This window comes from Pseudochaenichthys georgianus, chromosome 10 (genome assembly GCF_902827115.2).
Source record: "Pseudochaenichthys georgianus chromosome 10, fPseGeo1.2, whole genome shotgun sequence".
Classification (NCBI taxonomy): domain Eukaryota; kingdom Metazoa; phylum Chordata; class Actinopteri; order Perciformes; family Channichthyidae; genus Pseudochaenichthys; species Pseudochaenichthys georgianus.
The window spans coordinates 15,501,092-15,523,419 of record NC_047512.1 but is presented as its reverse complement, the minus strand read 5'-3'; the positions used below and the strand labels follow the sequence as shown (position 1 = coordinate 15,523,419).

The 22,328-nt window shown below is 43.5% G+C and overlaps 1 protein-coding gene across 1 annotated transcript in view; it reads right to left on the bottom strand.

The window, feature by feature from the left end:
* Positions 1–20,446, bottom strand: part of drp2 (dystrophin related protein 2) — a 137,541-nt gene extending 117,095 nt beyond the window's left edge. The window contains exon 1 of the mRNA XM_034093720.1: positions 20,344–20,446. The gene's annotated coding sequence lies outside the window, so the exon portion shown is untranslated. The remainder of the gene's footprint in view (positions 1–20,343) is intronic.
* Between the last annotated feature and the right edge of the window lie 1,882 nt (positions 20,447–22,328).

The following is a 22,328-nucleotide window of genomic DNA, read 5'->3' as shown; positions in this document are numbered from 1 at the left end:
CTTTTTTACTCCCATTAGCCTCTAGGTGATGTAGACCTCCTGACACCGTCGAAACACATAATTGATGGATTGTCAGAGAGACATCAAGAGACAGGGAAAGTGTGTCGATGGGGGACGCAGGAGGAGACGATAAGAAAGGGGAGAGGGAAAAACAAGGAGCGAGTCGATGAAAGACTGGGATCTGAGCGGGAGAGAGCTGAGCTGTAATCAACGAGGGCAAACCCCACTGGAGGATCCACACTCTATGAAGAAGATACAAATCCACATTTCCTGGAAAATAACTCACTTAGACATTTTCGAGGAGCGAGTGGTAGAGGAAGAGGGGGCAGTGAAAGAAACAACGAGAAGATATGGGAGGAAAAAAGTTAGGCCAGGAATGACACGTTTTATTGGAGAAATCACAGCGAGCGACAGGAGCTTGTTGTGAACTCTTCAGCTCTCTGCCACACCCGGCCCCCTGAGACGTCTCACCAGGACATCTCTCCTTGTGTTCAACTTCACACATTCCTTCTGAGAGCTATCAGTCACACTGCTTTAACATCTTCATAACGGCTGTACCATTTATCTTCTCTGCCTCAGATTGTTCCTTGGCCTTATATTTGTGTGTGTTAAGTTTTAAATGTTTATGCAGAATCATACTCTTGATCATACCTCTGATCATCTGCCTGCCTCCCACACTGCTCTTTTGGACTTTCATAGCAGGAACACGACAAATATTAATAATAATAATAATGACAGCTGTGATTCATGTAACTGGCCAAGCATCGTCAGTGAGACGACATACACACACCTTTGCTTCTCATATCAAAATGTTGGCTGTGAAAGAGGTGTATCTCCCTCATTACCTACACTAGTAGCCACTAAAGAAATATTAAACACAGGGACATAGAAGACAATTTGCTCGCTCTCACAGCTTACCCAGAATAAGACTCTTTTTTATTTTCAGACCAAAGAGGAATTACAGTACTGGAATGGATAAGGTCCGCTGAGCGGAGAGTCTCTCAAAGCTTATTCCAAACACGTCGTTTTCACTTTTGAACCCAGTGCAACACCATGAATGCCTTTGAGCGGAGACTTTCTGACCCTTATCCCTATGTGTAGCAGCTCAGCCCTTTCTGAGCCTGCAGGCCTCTCACCCCCCTCCAGTGTGGCTGCTCAGAGAAGTTAAAACATGTTTAGATGCAGTGAGACCTTGTACAGTTTTGCTCCTGTTGTCTGCTTTGGTTTTCGCTCCACATTACCTCGGTTGCCTTTGTTGACTAACTTCCATCTCGATTTGTTTACCAGTGAGATGGGACTAAAGTCTGTTTTTACTAAATCTGCCTCCTCCCAGGAGTCTGCTTTTGGGTCCCACTTTACTAAATGCAACAACTCCACGACCCAATGCATCTGAGCAGCGAGACTATTTTTCTAAACCTACATTAAAATTTCAGATGCTAAAGGAAAGCAAAACCGTTCACTCTCAGAGCAGTGCTTGAGAGACCAGACGGACTGCAAGCTAAATGCATCTCTCTCCCCTGTGTGTGTGTGTGTGTGTGTGTGTGTGTGTGTGTGTGTGTGTGTGTGTGTGTGTGTGTGTGTGTGTGTGTGTGTGTGTGTGTGTGTGTGTGTGTGTGTGTGTGTGTGTGTGTGTGTGTGTGTGTGTGTGTGTGTGTGTGTGTGTGTGTGTGTGTGTGTGTGTGTGTGTGTGTGTGTGTGTGTGTGTGTGTGTGTGTGTGTGTGTGTGTGTGTGTGTGTGTGTGTGTGTGTGTGTGTTGGCAGGCTGGCAGGCAGGCTGGTTAAGACGCTGGACGTCACTGGGGTTTCTGGTCACGCTATTCTGCTTGGCATTATTACGCCACCCATCACTCAGGCCTACTGTGTACATTATTCATGTCCCTAGAGGAGTTCATCAGAGGCCTGGACCTCAGGTGCTGTGACAGCGCTCTCAATCACAGGCGCCCACGCCGTCTGCTCATCCGACCCCAGTGTGACACGGCAACCCAGAGTCCAACTCAGCTCAGCTGTGGAATCTGGCCTCGAGCCGGGAGTAAATTGACCAGCATTCATTTACAAATTAATCTCAACATCAAGTAATGTGAAAACTATACCTTCAAAGGGCGGCTTAGTGTTTCAGATGGAAGCCTGCGGGTCTAAAACGTCCGCCACACAAATAACAACCTGCGCCACACATATCAGCGTACGCCTGTCAACCTCAGTAACGGACAGCCGGGGGATTTTATTAACTTGTTTGTTCAATTTCACAGAGCCACATAACTCCTGCTGCCATCACACACTGAACTTCTCAAAGCAGCGCAGCCTGTGAGCCAGGATATGCATTTCCACTCGGCCGCTCAGATGTGTCCTGTCATCCTTCACGACGACAAATAAATTATAGCGGCACATCTTCCTGCTGACAAAGTAAAGAGCGGCCCGCAAGGCTAGTTACCTAATGTTACTGCAATTGATGGATACATTTACATGTGATGTTTCACAGCTGTCTTACTGCCTGCAACCATCGTTCAAGCGGATGTAAGAGGGAGGCAAGGTGAGCTGTCATTAGCTGAATGCAGCTTTATTTATGAGTCTCTGATAATGTGGGTATGGTCCACCGCCATCAGAGCCATTTCTCCGCAGCCTGAAACCACTTAAATTTCCTCACAGGGCAGTGACCTGGAGCTGCTTAGAAGTGAAATTATTCCTTTATGCCAATCACATTTAAACTACAAAAGTAATTTAAGTAAGATAAAACAATGTTATCTTTTGCTTTTTTATAAGCTAGGACAAGATCTCAATACAATTTATCTTGGCTTTCTAGACTTTGAAGCAGCGCGGTTGTTAACTCCCAACTAAAATAATAAAGTCAGCAGTGGTTCTACAAGAATTGTACCTGGGGTAAAGACAAGAAATGTATGGTAAAGAGATAGGAGAAATGCATTTGTGATGAGGAAAGGTTGTGCGAGGTGATATGAGTTGTACAGCTTCCTGGACATGATATACTGTAAGATGCTGATAATATGTTTCCACCCCTGCCCTCGCCTGTCAGAGGGAAACAGAGCAGCTATTTATGGTAACATCTGTTGTAAGAGGCCTCTGATTAAGCACATAAATGAATACTAACCAAAACATATGTTGCATAACACAAAATGCTTGTTACTTATATTTTGAAAAGTGCAGAGATTTAGAGATAAATTATTACATTGGTGCACGCGTACTGCATAGAGAGGAAAACAACACTGCTGAAACAACAAAAGGAAGTAAATATTCAACAGAACCAGTTGTTTTTCTATTTGCATATTGTCAGACTCCCCTTTGTTCCCGTTTGTTTATATGCTGGAAGTGGGATTTTATAACCTCTGCACCATGCAATGATAGTAAACAGAGGTTGGAAAAACTTGTATTTCTACTCATGCAAATGTTAAAGAGTTCGTTTTTTGAATAATATCAGTCAAGGACACATGATAATGCAATATGTTGCCAAAGGTCAACCCCTTAATTCCATCTCTCAGTATTAGTAAATATTAAAACTGTTTATTGCAGTATATTTGTGCATCACAGTGTCCATGGCTTTGCACGACCTTCACATGTCCTCCTCATCTTTAAATGATTATAATTATTACAAAAAAAAAGTGGGAAGCTGCAAAATGCTGTTTGGACAGACTTTTGGGGAATAAAATACATGCATAAATAAATGAGTTGTATACATACACAGACGATTACTCAGGAATGCAATACATTACAAATATATTAGCCTTGTTTTCAAACTCCAGCTTAAAAGTTTTCCTCATCACCTCATAAAGACGTCCTTTTCCATCACAGGCTACGCAGTAATGAATGTGCTGACTTCTGCAGAGCATAAGCAGGGATTAACTTCTCCCTAATGAAGGGCAACTCAGTGCTGGTATTGGAACCAGTGGGTACAAATGAAAAGGTCCTCAGTCCCTCACCCTCACAATTACTGTGCTCCAGGATTAGTATGAAAGGCGTGCAACTACCTACAGAATGCTAAAAGAAGGCTAATTTACTACTATGCAAAACAACACCCACAAACATATCACCTGACATCTACAGAGCATCTACAGAAGTTCAAACAACTGTATGTTCCTGTTATAGGAGCACACATAAAAGCAGAATTACACGAATACACAAACAGATCAATGACTCTTGAGATGAGAAAGTGTCATTAAGTGTGTCACTGTGGCGATAACAATGATTTTGGTTTTGCATCAGATACCGATAACCAGAGCCGGTAGTGGAATAATGTGTCTGTGAGGCTAAAGTGCAAATATATGTTAACATACTACACAAAGTCCTGCATTCATAATTGTACCTAAAGGGCAAGTGGGATTGAGGGGGAGTTATTGACAGATAGAGAATTATAATATTCATCACAATTTAAAATCACCTGAATCTAAGAAAGGATGAAGAAGCGTTCCAGCTAACTGTAGAAACATGGTGGTGAAACATGGGACATGGTTTACATGTAATTACTACAGTTAAGAGCTGTGACACTTGAAAGTCAACATGTCACTTCTGGCGCTTGTTGTGATGATTAAATGACAATTGTTTTACTTGAGAGCCTGGTCTTCTGTGAAAGTGCTTAAAACTCAGAAATCTGAAACATGACAAGTGGCGCCAATGAAGGCATTTTTTTGTGTAAATGGACTAGATCGTGTCGTCTTATCATGTGTGTTGTTATGTAATATCTCAATCTACAAAGTGGCTACAGGTGTAGATAACTGTAGTAGAATAAAAACTAAAAACAAGCCTTTAGGGGTGTGAGGTAGTGTGGTGGTCTTTAAATCAGAAGGCTGTTGGTTCGATCCCAGCCTCTGCAGTCAACATGGCGATGCTTCTTGTACCTTGTGCACTATACTTAACCCCCAGCTGCTCTTAATGGCATGGCTAAGTTTGAGTAAATGTTCGCTTCCTTGATTAAGTGCGACCTTGCATGGCTGCCTCTGTATGAATTGGTTGGGAATTGGCGAATTATGACTAGTCTATGTAAAGTGATTTGAGGAGTTAAAGACTGGATAAACCATATACCATTATAGAAATGCATTTCTTTCAAAATACTTCCCTAAAAAAGGTAGTGAAATGATCATGTAAAGTAAAAGTAGGTATGTGAAAGTCTGACCAGTGAAGAGGTTTGCTTTAAAGTAGCCTTTGAAAAAACTATCTGCTTCGACTGTTTTGAACACGGATGTTACTACTTTTTTTCTACGCAGTGTTCCGACACAATAATGGTACTTATGCATAAATGATACTCACATTTCCTCACTGTGGCCCTTGGTGACATCCCTGACATCCACTGTGCTAATGTATAAATGATGTCCACATCTATTTAAGTGTAACTCACTAACCCACATTATGTCTCCATCTTCTGTTCTGTTTTACGTAAATCTCATTCCTTCACTGTACAGTACATTACACATCTTTGAATACTGCCTGCACAAACTCTCATTCATATTAAACTTACATATGTGCTTTCTGCCTCCGTTTTCTAAATTAAATCATAGATGACAAGGCAGCATTTGCTATCCTGGGACATAAGTCATATAAGAGCCACATGCATTTTTTATTTATTAAGTTTTTTGGTACACATTGTACTTACACAATGACATGGAAACTTTCCCCCTCTTAGGCTTTCAAGAAAAAAAAATCTGCAGACCTGAGATTGCATGCATACATAATATCCTATCGTGTCGTCTGTCTTCTGAGGTGAAAGTGTGTACTTGGAGCTAATTGGTTTCAATATGGCATAAAACAAGCCTTTAATCTAACTCATGCTCTCCTAATCACACTTCCCTGTAATAACAATACCAGAAATCATATTTATGGTGAGATCAGGTCTTTGCTGTGGGCAGGCTGGGTAAGTACTGCAGGGGGAAATATTCTCAGACTTAGATGAAATGTAATTTGGATGGAGGACAGGGGAGAGGGGAAATGTTCAGAGAGAAGTAGAGCAAGCATCTGTCTGCAGCGAAGGATATGTCAAGTCCTGTTAATCTTATCTGAATGGCTGCCTGCTGACGTGGATTTAATTGTACACAGCACACGCCTGCTAACTTGTGTGGGTGCACACCAGACACACATGTACACACATCAACATATACATGAACATGCAGTGTCGGCTGTTGCTGCATTGAGGCGCAATTGAAGCAATAATGGAGAAGAAAACACAACAAGAAAATAGAATAAAAAAACAAAAATCGAAAAATATAAGAACATAATAACAAATTGGCAACAATCAAAAGAGAAAACACAACAACATTTCACAAAAAGAGAAAAATAGGGACAGCAATTTTCCTTAGTGATTGGACAGAACAAGACCATTCAACTGTTGTTGTGTTTTCAATTTTATCAATGTCAATTCAGAGTAGGGTTGAGCTTTGGAAGAATATATTGGCCATCGGCAAAAGGCAGATTTTTGTAAACATAAACACACACACACACACACACACACACACACACACACACACACACACACACACACACACACACACACACACACACACACACAAACACATGCACCAATATATCGACAGTGAGCTGTTGTTGGGCTTACAGTTGCCATATTGTTGAAAAATGTCACATAATGCCCAACACTACTCCTGACATTTTAATATATGTGAAACATCAATGCTCTATCCTCCAAAAGGATGATTCAATTGTGTTGTATTTTGTGACTGTTAATGGCTTTTCTCAAATGTTGTGTTTCATGTTTGTTGTTGTCTTTTTAATGTATAAATGGCCAAAAATGTTGTCTTTCCCATTTTGTCATTGTGTTTCTTCCAATAATGTGTTGTTTCCTTAGAGACATAAGAGCAAAACACCATCCTCACACACCACTGACCCACACCTCAACAGTCGTGTATGCACATAAATTATATATATTTCCTCAAATGGGAACATTAAGATGCAGCCAACATAAACAACACACCCTTACCTCCCACTTATTCCCACATGAACATCCTTCCATTTACCCATCCACAACTCAATAAATCACATACACACACATCATAAGAACAAATAGTACGGGTGATTCTCTTAAGACGCCATATTCTGTTCCTGCAGCCTCCCCCATTCCCCAAACATTACCCATCATTCTCAGAGGCGACGGGCAGAGCGAGATACATGCTAAGTTAAATGGGAAATAAAGGAGTGAAGCGAAGAGTGGGAGATGTGACAGCGAAAAGGGAGACTAGTGTGAAGAGGGAGAAGATGATAGGGGAGTGCCACATTTGTTCATCCTCAGGCCTCTGGAGCACAACACACACATGCACGCGGCCTGCGGCTCATCACTGGACAACAAGGGAGGAAAAGAAAGAGGGAGGCTGCAGATTCAAATGAAACACCATAGAACATCAAACGGTGACCAGGGAGTAGATGAGCAGAATTGCAAAGTGAAGTAGAGTAGAGAAATGGAGACAGGAAATGTGATATGAAACATGAGGCTCCCAGAAGCCACTGTGGCGGGTCTTCGACACACTCGGGACATTCAGGAGGGCAAGCATGCTAAGCTGAACATTATTAACAGAGAGCCACACGAACAGTGAGCTCTGCAGTTAATCCATAAGGTTTTTATAAGAAGCACCAATGTGATGTTGATATATTTAGTGAGTTTCAGATATGCTTTAATACTGCACGGATTACGATTTAAAGCGGTAAATCCTGCAGGAAAGGTTATGGTAGCATGTGGAAATCAGAATAGACAGTATTATGGGCTTTGGAGGGATAAACCTCGGGAGATGTTGGTGATTGCAGTGCTATTCTGATGATTAGCATGCAGACTGCAGTGGTGAGGGTGCTGCCACGTTAGCTTATTGTCGCGCATGTGGTGTTAGCTGTTGTGCTTTTATTGTGATAGAGCTAACAGGATGTATGAGACCGGATGTGAACACGACTGGTGATGCTAGTACGAAATGACATGGAAAGTACAAGCCTGAATAAAGTAACCACCATGCTCTAAACCGTCTGTATTACTTTACGCTTACCACGACATGGTGTCAGAAGTGGGCAGCGGTAAAGAGCTCGGTTGAAGTTGGAAAGAGAGTTGTAGAAAGTTAACGTCTGCAAGCGGCGAGATGTTAGACGACGACGGAGCTGCAGCCGCACCGGCTGCACAGCCTCCACAACCTCCCCAGCTACAGGCTAATGCTAACGCTCCTCCGAGCGCTACGTTCACCATCCAACCACCTGAAGCATTCGACTTTGCAAAGCCTCAGGACTGGGAGCGATGGATACGCAGGTTCGAGAGATTCAGACTGGCCAGCAACTTCCATCTTAGCACAGAAGCTAACCAGGTGAACACGCTGATCTACTGCATGGGGGATGAAGCAGACGACATCCTACGGGGTCATGATTTATCCGACGCACAGAGACAGCAGTACACTTCGGTAAAAGCCACACTTGAAACGTACTTTGTGCCTAGAAAGAACGTGATATATGAGAGGGCAAGATTCAATCAGAGAGTGCAGCAACCAAACGAGGCTGTAGACGCTTTCATTACTGCATTGTATGCCCTAGCAGAAAACTGCAAATACGCAGCACTCCGCGACGAGTTAATAAGAGACCGGCTCGTAGTCGGGTTGAGAGACGCCAGTCTAGCTGAGAGGATGCAGTTAGACAAGGATTTGACGCTCGAAAAAGCAGTCAATATGGCCAGACAGTCCGAAGTGATTAAAAGGCAGCAAACAGACCTCAGAGGAGGGGGTAGAATGGACATTGACGCAGTAACAAAAGGAAGAAGACAATACCCATTCACCCCAAAGTCCCCTCATCAACCAATGCACCCATCAACAAAACCACAGCCATCATCTGATCGCCGGTCATGCTACAGATGTGGAAAGTCCCCTGGTCATGCAAATGCACAGTGCCCAGCCAGAGAGGTGGCATGTGGAAAGAGAGGTCATTACAGTAAAGTATGTAAATCTACCAAAGCAGTACATGCTGTAGAAACAGAAAGTTACTATGATGATGACACTCCCTTGTTCCTAGGCTCAGTAGATGCAGGTTTAGACCCATGGTATGCTGATTTGACTATAAGGGACCATAAGGTCAGGTTTCAGATAGACACAGGAGCTGATGTCTCAGTTATTCCAGCCCAGACCTACTATGCCATTGCTGAGAGCAACACACAGTTAGCTAAGCCTGACAGACCACTATTTGGCCCAGGTCACATGCTTCTATCTGTTTTAGGCAGATACAGAGAGTCACTATGCAAAGGAGAGCAGGTGATACAGGAGGATGTTTACGTTGTCAATGACTTAAACGTAGCCTTGTTAAGCAGACCAGCAAGTGTAAAGCTTAAACTAGTCTACAGAGCAGACAGCATAGAGAAGTCAGAGATGGAAGAGTCCTACCCAAAGTTGTGTCAGGGTTTAGGTATGATGCAGCAGCCATACACTATTAAACTCAGGCCAGACGCTATTCCCTATTCCCTGGCCACACCTAGACGGGTCCCCATCCCTCTACTCGACAAAGTGAAAGAGGAGCTCAAAAAAAAAATGGAGGACATTGGGGTCATCTCCAGAGTTGAAGAGCCAACCGACTGGTGTTCGGGCATGGTTCCGGTACCTATAAAGACTGGCTCAGTGCGCATCTTCGTCGACCTCACCCGCCTCAACGAAGCAGTTCGCAGAGAGAAATACATATTGCCTTCAGTTGAGCAGACAATTGGATCTCTGGCAGGAGCCCAGATCTTCAGCAAGTTAGATGCCAACAGAGGGTTTTGTCCCCCGAGGCGTCACTGTACACAACGTTCATAACTCCCTTTGGGCGCTTTTACTTTAACAGACTGCCCTTCGGCATAGCGTCAGCCCCAGAACATTTTCAGCGGCGCATGTCAATGATTATCGACGGGCTGCAGGGGGTTGTATGTCACATGGGTGATGTCCTCATCTGGGGGAGAGATCAACAGCAGCACGACATCAGACTACACACTGTCCTCAATAAGCTCCAAGATGCCGGGGTCACACTAAACATGGAGAAGTGTGAGCTAAGCAAACATGAAGTCAAGTTCCTCGGTCATATTCTGTCAGCTGACGGTGTGCAGCCAGACCCAGACGAGGTAAAGGCTGTCATGTCCATGAGAGAGCCGTCCAACACAGGAGAGGTTCACAGTTTCCTGGGAATGTTACACCAGCTGGGAAAATACATTCCAGGTCTAGCCGAAAAGGACAAGCCGCTGAGAGACCTTCTCTCAAAGAAGTATCAGTGGGTCTGGGGCTGTGCACAACAGAAAGCGTTTGACCAGCTGATCTCACATCACCTCCAGTGCTGACACTTCACGACCCCAACAAAGAGCTGAAACTGTCTGCGGATGCCTCTTCCTACGGACTGGGTGCGGTCCTCATACAGAAGGAGGGAGAGCAGTGGAAACCAGTCGCGTACGCATCGCGCTCTCTGACAGAGACAGAACAGAGGTACGCCCAGGTGGAGAAGGAGGCGCTAGGATTGACATGGGGGTGCGAGCGTTTTAGAGACATCCTAATTGGGAGACATTTTGCCATGGAAACTGACCACAAGCCACTTGTCAGCCTGCTAGGTCACCAGGCACTAACTGAGCTTCCTCCCAGGATCCAGCGGTTTCGACTCAGACTCATGAGGTACAGTTACACAATCTCACACACACCTGGCAAAGCCCTGTTTAAAACACAGGAACCCCACAAGGTTGTGTGCTTAGTCCCATGCTCTTCACACTCTTTACCAGCGACTGCACCCCCATGCACACCTCCAACTCCATAGTAAAATTTGCAGACGACACCACAGTAGTCGGTCTTATTACAGACAATAAGAAGACAGCCTACAGGCTCGAGGTGGAACATCTGACTGACTGGTGTAAGGAACACAACCTTGTCCTTAACACCTCCAAAACTAAGGAGCTCATTGTTGATTTCAGGAGGACAAAAAAGGAAGTCCATCTCCCCCTCCACATCCATGGAGAAGCAGTGGAGAGCATGGAAGACCTACGGTTCCTTGGAGTCAACATCTCCAATAAATTAACATGGACCTCAAACACCTCAAACCTGGTGAAAAAGGCTCAGCAGAGACTGTTTTTCCTGAGGAAACTAAGACAGGCTTCCACAAAAACTGCTGGTAAACTTCTATCGGTCGACCATTGAAAGCACCCTGTCCAGCTGCATAACTGTGTGGTACACCAGCTGCACAGCCGCAGAGCCGAAGGACCTGCAACGGGTGGTGAAGGCTGCTCAGCGCATCGTTGGGACTGAGCTGCCCAACCTTGATAACATCTACAAAAGTCGACTGCAGAAGAAAGCCAGCAGTATCATCAGAGACATCACACACCCCGGCCACTCACTGTTCGAACCGCTGCCATCCGGTGACGGTTCAGGTCAATAAAAGCCCGCACCAACAGACTGAAGAACAGCTTCTTTCCCAGAGCTGTGGCCTCCATCACTCCCATCCCTGTCCAACCACAAAACGCACTATAACATGCACACATCCAAACACACTACTTCCCATCAAAGACTGCAGCCTAAAATACCATGTTATTTATTTGTATATTTATTAAGTATCAACTGATATTTTTTAGTAACTATTTATATTTAAACATTGTAGCTTTATATATTTTAACATTCTGGTGAAGTGCATAATGACCCTGATTATTATTGCTACTATCTCTGCTTTATCACTGTTTTTATGGATGTGTTCTTATTTATGTTATGTATTGCATTGAGAGATGCCAACTGAATTTCGTTGCACTGATGTGTGATGACAATAAAGATATATTCTATTCTATTCTATTTACAGCCGACACTCTCTCACGCTCACCTGTCAGTCAAAACTCAAGTTCAAAACTGACAGACAATGACTTAATGGAAGACACAAACATCTATGTGGATGAAATCATCAATAGCATGCCTGCCAGCTCAACATACATGGCACAACTGAGAGAGCGACTGCAGGAAGACAGTGTTTGCTCGGACGTCATGTCACACTGTCAGAAAGGATGGCCTGACCGCAGCCAGCTCACAGGTCCAGTTAAAGCTTATACTGGCCTGATAGAGCTGTACTTACTGTACATAATGGACTCCTGCTCATGGGCTCTCATTCCCACAGCGATGTGCAACACTGTCCTCGATGCACTACACGAGGGACATCAGGGGATGACCAGGTGCAGAGAGCGGGCCAAAGAGACGGTATGGTGGTCTGGCTTGAGCGGCCAACTAAATGAGCTGGTGAGAAATTGCAAAACATGCATCAAAGAGCGTGGCAATCCTGTGGAGCCATTAATGTCCAGTGAGCTCCCAGAGAGACCGTGGCAAAAAGTAGGTTCTGATTTATTCACACTCAACCATGATAACTACCTACTAGTAGTGGACTACTATATGTAGAGATTGCCAAACTAACTCCCACACGATCTCAGGATGTTATTGTGCATCTCAAATCAATATTCTCTAGACATGGGGTCCCAGAGAATTGTTTTAGTGACAATGGCCCCCAGTACTCCAGTCAACAGTTCAAGGACTTTGCAGTAGCCTACGGGTTCAAACATGTCACTAGTAGCCCTAGGTTCGCTCAGAGTAACGGGGAGGCGGAACGTCACGTTCAGACTGTGAAACAGCTGCTAAAGAAAGCTAAGGATCCGTATCTGGCTCTGTTGGCCTATAGAGCTACACCACTTGCTAATGGCTACAGTCCTGCCCAGCTCCTCATGAGCAGGAGACTGCGCACTCCAGTGCCCCAGCATCCCTCTCTACTCACCCCAGAGCTTCCAGACAGCACTGTTGTGGCAGCTAAAGAAAGGGAGAGGAGGGTGAAGGACACTGCACATTTCAACAAAAGGCACCGTGTGAGAGACACCAGGTCAGCCAGTGTGGATTACAGATACAAAGTCTCAAGGCACAGTGGTTTCGTCGCACTCAGCTCCGCGTTCCTACATAGTGGACGGGCCTTCAGGCACCATCAGACGGAACAGACACCATCTTGTCCCGTTTCCAGAGACTGTACCACACACACCTCACACACCAACACCCAGCACACCACCCCAACCAGGTGAGCCTACACTGGGTTCTCCAGAACGCCCTGAGTCACCAACACAGACTCCCAAGGGGCACACGCCTGTCCGTACACACACACACAGCCCTACCACTAGGTATGGCAGAGTGGTGGTAAAACCTCACAGACTGGACTTGTGAACTGGGGGGGGGGGGGGGGGGGGGGGGGGAGACAAATGAATGTGAAAAAAAAGACGATGTGAAAAGGGAAGAATGTTGAATAATTTTGTGTTTTGATGTTTAGATCACTTATGCTCACAAAGATATTGCCTGACTCAGTGGTTGTTTTTGTTATTTTTCATGAGAAGCCTTAAGAGTGCAATGTTCTATTTTTGAGTAAATAGCTATGTGATTGTGCAGAAAGAAGTGTGATGACATGTTCTGAGTTTTCAGTTATCACCTGATTTTGCATTTTCTGAGTCACAGTATATAAATGTGACAGTCTGTTCTGTTTTCTTAAGAAAGGGAGATGTGGTGTTAGCTGTTATGCTTTTATTGTGATAGAGCGAACAGGATTTATGAGACCGGATGTGAACACGACTGGTGATGCTAGTACGAAATGACATGGAAAGTACAAGCCTGAATAAAGTAACCACCATGCTCTAAACCGTCTGTATTACTTTACGCTTACCACGACAGCGCACACTTGGCTGGGGATGCTCTGTGACACAGGAGTGCTGCAACATGAGGGGTGGCTAATTTCAGCAGTTGAGCAGATGAACATATGAGGGCAAAGGCGGTTAATGCACTGCTTTGTGTCATTTGAAGCACAGACTACACTTGCAATGTGTGAAACTTCAGCTCCGACGATGATGCATCAGGCTGCAGATATGAGGAGGAAAACAATCAGAAAGGGAAAGCTCTCCCACTGACTAAGTACAGTAAGCCCTTCTCAAATGACTTGAAGCGAGATAACATTTTAACCGGCTGCAACTCGAAAAACCAGATCTCTTATGAACAGCAGTCGAGAGCGAGGCTACGCTCCCTTGTGTCACACCAGTTGGAAGACCGAGTGAGCGCTGTGCAGAGCTAATTTCGCTGCCAGCCCAAAGCATAGAGCCGGGTCTATGTCCTCACAATCGCTGCTCCCTCACTGGGTATCCTCACACCATTTTCTGTCTTTTTTTCTGTCCAGCAGCTACCTTTTATGACCCTCCCTGGATTTCCTCCTCCTTGTTCCTTTGCTTCCCTCTGTGGTGCTCAGATTTGAAGACAGGGCTGGAGCTCAGTCATTTGGAGTCACAGATAAAGGCAGGAGGAGGATATTACTTGTGGGTAGACAGTGATTGAATCGACTCCAGAGGGTCAAACACACCTAAATGACAACTCGGCAGAAACCCAGGACCCATTTATTTAACTCGGAGAAGCATGGCACGAACAGGCCCGCAACAAAGGAAAGGAGCGTAGGGGGACTCGATGATTAAATGCACCGTAGCAGAGCTGAAGGGACGTGCGGGAGGAAAACAAACAGACGTAGCGGCTCGCATCTCTCTTTGTGATCATGTGAGGTTCATTTATGTGCAGGAAGGAGATGATATAGACCTAAAGGGATATCACGTGAGCCGGGTCATTTAAGGGCTTATTGGAGACAGGAAATACACAGAAAGGATATATTTTCATATTTTCAATTTGTGCATAGATGGAAAATTATGGAAATCAATAAAAATACCACTCAGTGTCATGGAACCAAACCAATATAAAAACATCATGAAGCATGAAGCGAAAAAGACAGAAATTGCAGCAGACAAACATTATGCGTGTGAAGCTATGAGGAAACTAACATTTGTCAAATTACTAGATGAAACATAAATATTTCAGTCATGTTTTTTACATTGTTACGGTGTGTATAGGGTTTGACAAGGACTCTTTTATTCATCATATCTTGTTGCAATCACTTGGCAGTTGGCACCCAACTAGCAGATGGATTGAAAACTGAAGTCCAGTGTCACAGTTTCTATCCAAATAATTTTTATTTCAGAAGTTGCTAAGCTGACACGCGAGAGTGAGAGGTGACAAGGGGAGCACGTCTGTAATCCGACACCGTTGCAATGAATCGACATCTGACCAATCACGGCTTTGATACGGCCACTAGTGCAGGTGAAGAGATGTCGGTGAAAAGACAGTTTCAGTCCGGCGCAAGCAAGAGGGGAAAAAAAAAAAACATGAAGAAACTAGAGCATCACTCGAAGGTGGGTTATTGTATGAGTCAAATGTACAACTTGCGAATGTTGTATAAGTCAAATTGCCAATTGCCATATTAAAACATCAGCTGCAATTCACGACATGAAGAAGGCAGTCTCTGCATAGCATAGAGGCTAATGGAGATGCAGTTATTTCCAGCATTCATTCAAGTATGTGATGCCTTGTATCTGCTAATGTACAGGAGGAAGAGTGATACACTGTCTGTCTAGTTGGCTTACATAACAGTTCAAGTTTACAGCCTAAAAAACATGGAGCATTTTTCCCCCTTTTATTCATTTTTATGTCAATTTGCACATTTCACGGAGATGCTCAGCCTCTCCCCTTAAATCCTAACAGTCATCATCATGTCAACCTCAACACAGAGAAATACTGATAGAAATGTGTGTGTAGTTGTTGATACATTGCTGACAGAGGGAAATACATTTGAATACAGATTTAAGAAATATCCGTTTTTGAACATGTCATAAGCATGTTTTGTCTTGACTATATTACAACTATATTATAATAAAATAATATAGTATTTACATTATTGAATTAATTATGATTATTATTATTAGTAGAAGTAGTTTATTTGCATTAATTATATTTTAATCTTTTTGAGGCTAGTATTTGGCAGGAAATGCAGACGTATTCACCTGTAAACGCATACTGAACGACATAAGTGCACATTTACCATTTACCTCACTGTATAAAAAAGTAACTGTGTTGATAATAATAATAATAAACAGGAATTATATTTGCAAAGTAGCCTACTTTGTTTCCAAAGAAAGTAAACTGCACAGTCAGTTCATAATTCTCTGCAAGCTCTCTTTGCATAACACAAACGCATGTCTCCCCTACACACTGCATGCCTGACAGCTCAACATCTGTATGTATGACTGACTTGCAATGTTATGCTTTGCAGGCAGGACAACATTTCATACACACCGCTGATTTATCCTCCGCTTTTCTTTGCTTCACTGCGACCAAACTTTGAAATGCAGTTGCTGAGTGTGACACAGTTCACTAGATGACACCTGGAGCCAGAGTCAAACTAGTCAATGGGCTTAAAAATCAAGACGAAAACAAAAGACAGAACAGCTCTGATCAAATCCCTCGAGATTCCTCCTGAGCCCTCTGGCACCGCTGTTTGTGTGTGTCTGTTACATGCTCGGCTGGAGAAAATGCCTCTTTTACATGCACACATGAGCGACCCCAGAAATAACAAAAGAAGCATGAAAATCCATCCCGAAAGCAAGCACACATAATCTCGGAAGTCTGTGCTTCTCATCCAAAAATTGAAAGGCAGGAGGAGTATGGAGCTATTTCAGGGTCATAAGTTTTGATCATTCAAAAAAATACAATTTATTTGAAAGTTCAAGTTTTTATCCTGAACTTTGAATGATGATGTATTCAAAATAAAAATAAGTATTTGAAATAATTTTTCAGGTTGAATATTTTTTTTGATTCAGTTCAGCAATTTTTTTGAGTAAAATATTTATTTTCAGATTTCACTTTCATACATATTTTAATATTTGAATCCTTGTTTTTTTCAGTTGCATATTTTTCGTTTTCAGATTCAAAACAATTATTTTAAAGTTTCAAATCTTGTTTTTTCAGGTTTCACATTGCTTTTCGTTTTCAGATCTTTTTTTTCGCTTTCAGACTTTTGGCCCCGATGTTCCTTGAGGGGGCGGGGCTTGGCAAAGAGTAGTTTGGCTTCCTGAGTGACAGGCCTCCCTCTGTCATGTTGCCTTCATGGATGTTAGGTAGCGCGAGAAATATAACGCAATACTTTCTATACACAATACTCCCGTGATTGGTGGTAAACTGATACCAGCGTCAAAGTTCCGTTAAGCGAGCTGTTGAGCATCGTAGTTGGCAAATATCAAGGTATAAGAGCAATAAACTGTGCTAGAATGTGAAATTACGTATCCGCAAAGAGCCAGCAGGTTGTTCTGGTGGACCTGCGCCATCCTCCGCTGTCTCACGGAGAGAGACCGCAGGTCCTTCCTTCCTGCAGCGGTCAGACTATAGAACCAGCACAGCCCCTAGACGTCCCACAGGGGATACATTTACATTGTTACAGCAGAGAAGAGCCAAAGACAGCTTAATGTTACCTAAAGCTTAAAAAAAGAAATTATATATTTTTTTAAAGTTACACATTTTACATAATACACACCCTGTAACAGTTCTGCGGATTTAGCAGCCAGGTATATATTGCACAGTTTTTAACGGCATACTGTATATATTGCAAATATTGCACATAGTTGTTATTTATCAACAAGAGGTGTTATAGTCTGTGTTGTTTTGTGCGGGGTCTAAAGGTATTCTGATTCTGATCGCAAAAACCAAGCCAATACTATGCTGCGTTCATTGAGCTACGTGGAAGTGGGGAAGGACCATGCTTGATTGCGGATACGTAATTTCACATTCTAGCACAGTTTATTGCTCTAATACCTTGATTGTTGCCAACTACGATGCTCAACAGCTCGCTTAACGGAACTTTGACGCTGGTATCAGTTTACCACCAATCACGGGAGTATTGTGTATAGAAAGTATTGAGTTATATTTCTCGCGCTACCTAACATCCATGAAGGCAACATGACAGAGGGAGGCCTGCCACCAACCTGCCACTCAGGATGCCAAACTACTCTTTGCTAAGCCCCGCGCCCTCAAGCAACATCAGGGTCAAAAGCAGTAGGGCCTGGCTCATTTCGTGGCATCATGGATGTATAATAAGAACGTGGCATCTGCAGGCAGTGGCAAGTCCTTCCGGCATATGCCACAGAGGCCGCTACTCTGTGGTAGCTGTGGCAAGTACTTCCGGCATATGCCACAAATGCCACAACTTGCCGAGGCATCTGCCGCTGCTCAACGGGAGTAACGGCCCGTCCACAACTCCAATCTGCCCATTCACTTTGAATGGGGTGACGTCACGTTGCCTCGCTTTTTCGCCGAACTGAATTGTGGGTAGCATAGCGGTCCGTCTCCGCCGTCTCTGCCGTTCAACTTCTGACGCCGGAGACGCCGGAGTAGCCAGCACCAGCCAATCAAATCTGACAGCTCAAGCCGTAGCCAATCAAACCGCGTCTAAGCTGGGAGAGATATCCCAACGTTCATTTCAATATTTCAAAAAAAGTTGGAGGAGAAACTAATTATCGCCGTAGCAAATCACCTGGTTTTGTATGACCAGACCCTAGACCCGGGGGTTTTTGTTTTTTTTATGTCGGGGGCGGGAGATTCATGTGATTGGTTGTTGCGACCAACAACCAATCACATGAATCTCCCGCCCCCGACATACAAAGCAAAAAACCCCGGGGATTTTATGCGAGCAATATATATATAAACTCCCCAAACAGGCGAAAACCTACCAGTTTCCCCCACTGTCTCTGCCACCTCCCTCCATGCCTGGTTCCTCCGGTTTGTATCCCGGGAGGTGAAGAGGGTCTGGTCATACAAAACCGGGTGATTTGCTACGGCGATAGTTAGTTTCTCCTCCATCTTTTTTTGAAATATAGAAATGAACGGCGGGATATCTCTCCCAGCTTAGACGCGGTTTGATTGGCTAGGGCTTGAGCTGTCAGATTTTCAGAAACGGGATTTGATTGGCTGGCGCTGGCTACTCCGGCGGAGACGGACCGCTATGCTACCCACAATTCAGTTCAGCGAAAAAGCAAGGCAACGTGACGTCACCCCATTCAAAGTGAATGGGCAGATTGAAGCTGTCGACGCTGTAGTGTGGACGGGCCGTAAGAGAATGTTTACGGTAGCTACCACTCGCCTTCCGTGGCAAATGCTGCTATTTAAACCCGTATTTATCGTGTAAAATGTCGCTGTTTAGGCATGACTTTATCGAACTGATCTGTACACAGGACTGATGATCTGTACACAGGGTTGGGTTGTAACGGAATACATGTAACGGCGTTACGTAATCAGAATACAAAAACCAAGTAGCCTAACTGTATTCAGCTCGCGTTACATTTGATAAATAACTAATCCGAATACAGTTACTTTCGTAAACCTGAAGTGAATACATTTTGGAATACTTATTGGAATTATTGGTGGAAAAGTTTCCTCACAAAATGTATCCTAATATTCATTACCGGCAGAACTGTGTGCACACATGGATGTATAATAAGAGTGTGCACAGCGCAGCAGCATGTCTGTGAGGCCCCGCCCCGCACGCAGATGAGAGAGAGATCTCTTTTTAAATATATTGAAAGTTAGAAACGGAGATGGTTCGATAAAACGTGCAAGATAACGTTTATAGCATTTCTTTATTCTCGAAATGATGACATTTCATAACTGGATCAAATCAAAGTGAATGGCCTGCTGCTGCTGAAGGCATGGGGCAAATATAAGTCCTTTGGCTAATTTATAAAGTAAACCTTAGCATCTCACTAGCAGTGGCAACTGCAATCAGTTACAGCTGCCATAAGTTGCTGTGTCAATACAGATATTTATTTGTTAATTATTTGTCTTTACTAGTCATAGTAAACATGCTACACCTGGTTTATCGTAGCATGCAGTGGAAACTCCCCTCAAGAAGGGACAATTGCCAAGGGCGTTGCAATCCTCACTTGCCAATATTTCATCATAAATATAGCACGTTTGTTTATTTTAGCAAACCATGCTCCAAGTAAAATTGAATAGAAATGATAATGTATAATCTTTTTTGAAAAATAGAGATCGCACATCAGTCCGATGTACAGATCAGTTCGATAAAGTCATGCCTAAACAGCGACATTTTACACGATAAATACGGGTTTAAATAGCAGCATTTGCCACGGAAGGCGAGTGGCAGCTACAGTAAACCTTCTCTTACTCTGGCATCTTGTGGCAACTCCCGTTGAGCAGCGGCAGATATATATATATAAATATGCAACTGAAAAAAACAAGGATTCAAATATCAAAATATGTATAAAAGTGAAATCTGAAAATAAATATTTTATTTAAAAAAAATTGCTGAACTGAATCAAAATAATATTCAACCTGAAAAATTATTTCAAATACTTATTTTTATTTTGAATACATCATTGTATTTTTCAAAGTTCAGGATAAAAACTTGAACTTTCAAATACATTTTATTTTTTTGAATGATCAAAACTTATGACCCTGAAATAACTCCATAGAGGAGTGCTGCACGCTTTATAGTTACCCAGCGGTGAAGACGTGATTGACGTGGCTGCAGGATCGGAGCCTCCCTGGAATCGGGTCAACGCTTCTGTGGCTGGCAGAGGGGGGGAAGGCCTGGACGTGGAGTAACAGCAGCAGCAGCAACCTCCTCAGACAGGGTAAAACCTGCAAGACAAAGGACAGGGTCAGAAACTCCTCCACGGTGGGCTGAAGTAAATTTGATAAGAGGCTGAAAAAAGGGCCATTTAACAACTGTCTTTTAGAGCATAATCCTTTATTGTCACTGGGATAAATGCCAAGGTCTTTTTATCTGCCCTCCCTTTCCTACAAGCCCAATGACATTCAGACCTCGGAGCAAAGCAGTAACAGCTGGCGTTTTAAAACACAGTGACACCGAGCATAAAGTAAAGGTTTTGCCCAACCTTTGAGCGGGATGGACAGAGTAGGGCGGCTGGGCTCAGCCAACCCCTGTATCACTGGCCCGGTTGTTGGGCTGTTTATTATCAGCAGACAGCACACTCGGGCCTGGAATATAGGGCTGTGGAGACAGTGGGTGCTGGCCGCTGGGAGGAAACAGGGGCTGAGGCGACGTGGGAGGAATGCCAATGAGAATACCCTCTCCTCGCTGAGATTTCATTTGCTACTCTGGCACAACACGGCTCTGCAAAGCTACTCTATCCTGGCCTCAGGTTTGATGGCAATGTTAACAGCCTTTTCTCTGATTCCAAGCCTCGTCCTGACCATTAACCATCACTAATAACCGCATTAATCCGCTTTGATGTGGCCCGACCAGGCAGTTTGCGGTGAAGATGGGCTTTGAAACAAGGGCTCTTCAAAAATAAGAGGAACCTATTCTAGCTTGGTTTGTCAGCAAACAGGTTGCCTTAGAGTTGTGTCACATTTCCAATAAATCTCGAGAGGGAGCAGTGCAGAGGTTGGCAGGCAAAAGAGAGCACTCCCTAACAGTTCAAAACACATATAAAAGTTTAATGCCAAGCTTGCAGCCAGCAGCCAGCAGAAAGGGAATGAGATGAACTATTTCCAGAGTAGTAAGTGGCATTCATAATTCACATTATATATGTGTGAGGAAAAAGAAGATTTCTTCACTGATTGTCCTGTCTGTAACGCTTCCACAGCATTTTTGGCTAAGATGTAGTCACTGTGTGTTTTTGTGTTTATTAACATTTGTTTGAATGACAGAATATTTCATACTCTCTATATGCTCAATTTTTCATGCAACAACCCGCGAGGGTGTCAAAATGAAAGCGGCAACTTCAAGAGCCGAGTTTTCATTTTACAGTCAGCCAGAATCCAGCACAAGAGTTATTCCAGACTCTCTATCAATTCAATCTGTCTGGTCACAGCAAATAATGAGATGTAATAATATGAGGAAATTAATATGATCAAAAGTGGATGGACCTCCTGGAGGAAGGAAACAGCGGGGAGTTAAAGAAGAAGAGGTTGAGCAATGAAGAAATACTGCGGAGGAAGGATTTGATTTGAAGAAAAGGTCAGATGTATTATTAAGCTGTTAAAGCAACGCTAATTTCAAACTGTTAAATGTTAAAGTGTGAAGAAAAGGGGTTAACTAATCGTGAAAATTGCATTAAACTGCTACTTCTTCCTGCTTTGCCTTTGCTCTGAAGGTACACACAGACTCTGCCAATGCACTGGGCCTAAAAATCAATGTCACTTTTCATAAACATGTAACTTGGACACACAAATGAGAGCAATAAGCCATAACCACAGTAATTGCAATAACATCTCCCCAAAAGAATAAATGTCCACTTTGCTGAATTGGCCAATAAAAAGCTGAACTCACTGGAGACAGAGAGCATTAGGACTGCTGCACAAGAAAGGTTTAATGTGAGTGAGAGGAAGTCAATGCAAGCATCAAATGAGCCTCTTCAGTGGACTTTTATGAGAGAAACCAAATGACATACATTGTTCATCCAAATGTTATACCTTAAGCTGATGGTGCCTTACAGTAAAGAGTCCTAAGGCAGG